The sequence below is a fragment of the Suncus etruscus genome, chromosome 6, assembly GCF_024139225.1.
Source record: "Suncus etruscus isolate mSunEtr1 chromosome 6, mSunEtr1.pri.cur, whole genome shotgun sequence".
Lineage (NCBI taxonomy): Eukaryota > Metazoa > Chordata > Mammalia > Eulipotyphla > Soricidae > Suncus > Suncus etruscus.
The window spans coordinates 85,687,370-85,693,376 of record NC_064853.1 but is presented as its reverse complement, the minus strand read 5'-3'; the positions used below and the strand labels follow the sequence as shown (position 1 = coordinate 85,693,376).

The 6,007-nt window shown below is 34.6% G+C and overlaps 1 non-coding gene across 1 annotated transcript; it reads right to left on the bottom strand.

Moving 5' to 3' along the window:
• Positions 1-1,982: 1,982 nt before the first annotated feature.
• On the bottom strand, positions 1,983-2,108 carry LOC126012637 (small nucleolar RNA SNORA51). The gene has a single exon (XR_007497086.1). It is a non-coding gene; the product is annotated as a small nucleolar RNA SNORA51 (small nucleolar RNA).
• Between the last annotated feature and the right edge of the window lie 3,899 nt (positions 2,109-6,007).

Genomic DNA, 6,007 nt, shown 5'->3' with positions numbered 1-6,007 from the left:
TCTTATTTTATCTCCCAGGACGGAGCAGAAGTCTTCCAAATACCACGAAAGCACCAAGGGGAGAGTAAATGAACATGAATGGAGTCTATAGTTAATCCCATGACAATATACTCCAAGGGTGGAGAAACCCCGTATCTCTTAGGCCAAGAGAATTCCTTTTCGAATGACCCCAATATTTACTGTGTCTGTGCAGGAGGGAAAAAAAAGGCAAAGAGCACAAAACAATTTTCATTTTTATTTATTTATTTTTTTATTTACCTATCTACTTTTTGTCGATCTCTTTGTTTTGGTGTGGTTATTGAAGTTGTTGTCTCCATTTATATTTATTTATTTTTTCTTCTTTTCTTTTCTTTCTTTATGTGCTCTGCTATGTTTTTTTTTTTTTTTTTTCTCTCAAGACCATGGCTTTTTTGTGGTGCTTACCTTTACTGTTGGAGTGCTCACTGGATATTTTACTTGACACTTCTTTTGGTACTGTTGGGGTGTTTCACCTTCTTTTTCCCCTTCGTCTCTCAAACCAATGATGAGAGCCTCTAGAAGGATTCCGCCCATTTTCGGCGTATTTGATTTTCACCCCAGTTATTACTTTTCTTTTTTTCAAACAAAACCACATAACTTGAACTATCTAGTCTTGCCTCCCAGTTAGAGGGGGAAATAAGGGAGGCACCAAGACCAACCAGGTGTAAGACTACTAAGTAGTAAGCTAGGTACAGAGGGGACCACATATTCTAGTAGCCCCGGGGGTGATGGAGGAGGATATGGGAGGTAGGATGAGAACGGAGGTGTAGGGAGGACAAATTGGTGATGGGAATCCCTCTGATTTTATGTAAATATGTACCTAAAATATCATTGTCAATATGTAAGCCACTATGATCAAAATAAAAATTATATTAAAAAAGATATTGTAATTGTGAATTTATTTTTAGATGCCCAGAATCTTTTGGATATTGAGAATTTTTTATCATTATCTGAAAGACATATTATATATCCCAATAAAATGTTTAATATTGCATAAAATGTATTTAATATTTGTTTCAAAATCCACCATTTTGAAGATATTACTTTCTTAGTAAGATTTAAATAAAACTCGAAGAACCATAAGTTATATAAAAGCAGTGGTGTAGTCTCTTGAACATTTTGGTAGTGGTGAAGGTGTGATACAGTTACATAGAAACCATAAAAGTATCAGTACTTTACTCACATTACCTAAAATATTGTTTTAAAAGTATGCATGCACAAAGACTTAGTTTACATGAAGAATTGATTTTTTTTAATTTTGGGCCACACAGGTGACACTCAGGGGTTACTCCTGGCTATGCACTCAGAAATCTCTCTTGGCTCAGGGGACCACATGGGACACCGGGGATCAAACTGAGGTCCCTTTTGGGCCAGCCAAGTGTAAGGCAAATGCCGTGCTACCACTCCAGCCCCAAGAATTATTTTTTTAAAATAAAACTTGCAACTTGAAAATAATAAGATATTTAAGCTTATTTACATTTATTAGTGAAGGGTGAAAAATAATATATATAAATATATAATCATAACTTCTATTTCTAAACATAGAGTAGAAACTTACAACAGTGCAAAGCAGTTTGCCTATGGTTTCCTATTATCTAACCATAAATTTTGGAAATATGAAAAGGAGCAATGGTAGCTTCCTGCTTCTCACAGAGATATTCCCTACAATGCCCTGTTAGCTTTTTTGGTGCTTAAATAATCTATTAGTATGGTTGCATTAAGTGACCTAATGAATAGTATTTATTAGATAAATAATTACTTGCAAGATTGAGACTTTTTTTTTTTGCTTTTGGGCCACACTCAGCAGTGCTCAGAGGTTACTCCTGGGTCTGTGCTCAGAAATTACTCCTGACAGGTTTGGGGGACCATTTAGGAGGCCAGGAATTGAACCCAGGTTGGTCATGTGCAAGGCAAATGCCCTACCTACTGTCCTATCATTCAGACCCCTCTTTATTTTATTTTTTTTTTGTCCCTCCATTCACAATACAGACCAGGCAAAGGGTCTGGTTTGAGGTATATATGGGGAGCATTTACTGTACCTCCTCTTTCTCAGTGTAAAGAACACAGCCTGTGGTAAGCATTGGGAGGCCTTATCTTTTCTTTTCTTTTTCTTTTTTTGATTTGTTTTATATATGTAAAAAAAAAAAAAAACCTTCACCAGTGCAACATTCCCATGACCAATATCCCAAGTGTCCTTCCTCCCCACCCCACACTGGCCTGTATTCTAGACAGGCTTTCTACTTCCCTCATTCAGTCACATATTATTTTTAAAAATATTTAAATCTTTATTTTTAAAAATATTTTAGCTTTGAAGCCACATCCAAATTCTCAAGGTTTACTCTTGTTTCTATATTCAGGGATCTCCCCTGATGGTGACTGGGGAATTATATGTTAATAGGTAAAAGGTTTATGTGATCTGAAGATTTGAAAATTTGAAGAGAATGAAACCTGGGTTGGTTTCATGCAGGACAAGGGCTCTACCTACTATACAAATGGGCAATGTTATTAGTGCAAATTTTAATTGGAAGTTATGTTTGAATCAAGTTTTAGGACTGTAGGTAGTGCAAGTTAAAGAAGAGGAACAGTGAGTAGTGGACTCCTATTAATTGTTTCCATTTATTTAGTGATTTGTGTGTAGGTTTAATATTCATGTCTTTGATTGCTATCACATATTGTTTTGATTACTGGTTAGTTACTAATATTTTTCTCAATGTAAGGCAAACAGATGAAATACAGTATCTCCTATTAAATAGGATTTTAGATGGGAAAAGATATTTATAAAAATAATTTGGAACTAAAAATAATTTCTTATTTCCTAGAATACTAATTTAATTGAGCATCCTATAATTTTTCTTTATTTTTCTTCTCTAACATGTACTCAGGACTATTTCTCTCCACTCTAACCTTATCCTGTCACTCCACCTTCTCTTTTCACTAATTTTATTTTCTTAACATGGCAATTCTAGATATATCTATTCTCTGACTTTTATAATAAAATACCATAAACTGGGTGACTTAGGTAGCATGAAAACATATTTCTCATAATTCTAGAAGTTTGGTAGTTCAAGATCAAAGATTAACACATTCACTGTTTATTTGTGGTTTGTACTCTCTAATCACAGGTGGAAAAGGCAAGAGGCTCGGGCCTTATCATGAGGGCACTAATGTCATTCATTAGGGCATCTATTCTCCTGACTAATAGCCTCCCAAAGGTCATTTCTTCAAATGCCATCATAGTAGGAATTAATTTTTAACATATACATTTGGAAGGCAATGAACAAAAACATTTAATATATAGCAATCATAGATTAGTTAATAATGCAACAACTGGGGCCAAGGAGATAGAATGGAGGTTAGGGCATATATCCAACACAGTAGATCCCATTAAATCCTATAAACCACATAACCCAAATACCACATTATTCTCAGTACTACTGACTCTACAGTTCTACCCATGAGGCTTCTGAGCATTGATAGAGTGGCTCTGGTGGTCCTCAGCTCCACAGGGCTTAAAAAGTATCACATCGACAAGCCTTTTGATTAAGCTTCTAATTCTATTGGCTATTGCTGGTAGTGGCCTCTGGACTTTCTAAGAATGAATTGGGAGCCTGCTTCCAAGTACTGCAACAGTACTGAGAATTCTTTTACAAATTTCAGCATGGAAACATAAGCAACTATGTAGTTTGTTCGATTTCACAGTATTAAACTAGGTTTTAAATCAAGATTGCCATTCTTCCAGGAAGTGCCTTTAACCATGCTTAGATACCTATAGTGTAGAAATAGTATAGTTCTATTTAATATCTAATATCATCAGATATTAGTTGGTGATGTAAAAGAAGTGATTCCAGGTTATAGTGGTAACCTTTTATAGATATAGAAGAGGGAGATTTGTGATTTTAACCCATGGATGCCCATCTCTAGATGTTATAACTTTTAAATGTTTATCATTAAAGATAAAATAATATGGGGGCGGGCGGATGAGGGGGGGAAGGATAATATAATATGAATGGGATTTTTTTTCAAAGTGTGGTATCAGTGAAATGTTTGAGTTGTTAATTGTCCTTCAGGATAGTAATAAGAACATAGACTAGTAGAATGAAGTGCTAATGTAGGACTAATGCTATTTGGCACCAATGAATTATATATATTGTCACCAATACTCCTTTTAGAGTTTGATTTATTTCACTGTTTCTAATAGCTTAAGTGGGAGCATTAGAATGATTTTGTATAGCTAAAGGTCTGAACTGTAGGGAAGCTGATTCATTTTTTAGCATTTTACCTTATGTTTCTATTCACATCAGAGAATTTTAATAAATATCCAGATCATAAATACTTTCAAAATTATTACAGTGAAAGCATTTTAGGTAAATATTATTCCTAGTCTATTTTATTTGGATCCTATAATTAGCAGTGTGATAAGTTTTAATCTTAAAAGAATAAATATAAGACTCTCATTTAAATGTACCCTTTCCTGATTATATTTAGGTTGATTATATTCCAACATTAGCTCAGGACACATATGATACACAATGAAAATATAGGCTTGTCAGTAAAAATAATTTTTTAAATAAGAAAATGAGACCATTTTAACTTTAAAAATGCATTCATTTGAATCAAACAAATATAAGTCAAATGGAAGCATTTTCAATGATAAGCAGAGAAATTGTGATCTCAGAGTTAAATTTGCCTCATTTTCACTCTGATTTACAGACTGTTGACCATTTGTGGGAAAATCAGGTTGGCTCTAATGTTTTTTAAAGGAATGAAGAGAGAGAGAGAGGGGGGGCGGGTGGGAGGGGGAGGGAGGGAGGAGAAAGAAACTAATGTGGACCTCCTATAGAAAACAATACACGACTGTTCAGAATGAACTAAATATGTTAGCATCTCATGCTACAAGGTGACTGGGTGAACTTTAAATATAACTTGGCTTTTATCTTATGAGAATGAGATTATTCATTTTCAAAGAATGAAAAATGTCTGTTTTAATATTATTTCTGAGGTCACCACATATAACCTTTCTTGGGTAGTACATAAAGGTCTTTAGTTATATGGAAAGTAAGTATACGTGTACCACTGTACATGACTCATTTGGCATAAGAACTTATTTTTACATGTCTTCATGTAAAACAGAATCATATAATGCTTATATTTATGGACTCATTTTTACTCTAACAAATGGCATAAGTAATACTAGTAGGATTATACCTGCTGCTAGCTGTAAATGTTATATCATAGTTTTCAAGATAACACAGTTAGAATTAGAGATGACATAGTATTGCAATATGATTTTTATTGTTGTTGGTTTTGAGCCACACCTTTGGTTCTAAGGAGTTACTCCTGGCTCTGTGCTCAGAAATTACTCCTGGCAGGCTCGGGGTGGCAGTGGGAGGGAGGACAATATGGGATGCCAGGAATTGAACCCAGGTTGGTCATGTTCAAAACAAGTGCTCTGTTCCCTGTGCTGTCGTTCCAGCGCCTGCAGTATGATTTTGATAGATATAATTTGTTACATAATTAACCTGCTTTTCTTAAAATAGCATAGAATTAATGAACTAAAGAAAAATTACAGTTAAATTTATATTATCTTGTTCTTTTCCTGTTTTTCTTTTCGTTCTTTGGATTTTCCTTCTTAGTGTTATCATTCTTGTTGTGTAGTTATTGTTCTTATTTGTGTTTTTGTTTTTCTTTTTCTTCTTCTTTTCTTCCTGTTTCTTTTGTTTGTTTGTTTTTGGGCCACACCCAGTAACGCTCAGGGGTTATTTCTGGCTCTGTGCACAGAAATCACTCCTGGCTTGGGGGATCATATGGAACGCCAAGGGATGGAACCACTGTCCGTCTTAGTTTAGCGCGTGCAAGGCATACACCCTACCACTTGCACCACCGCTCTGGCCCCTCTTCCTGTTTCTTTAAAAAATATTTTATTTTTGTATTTAGTCACTGTGAATTTATAGTTATTCTTAATTGGATTTCAAGAATACAGTTGTTTCAG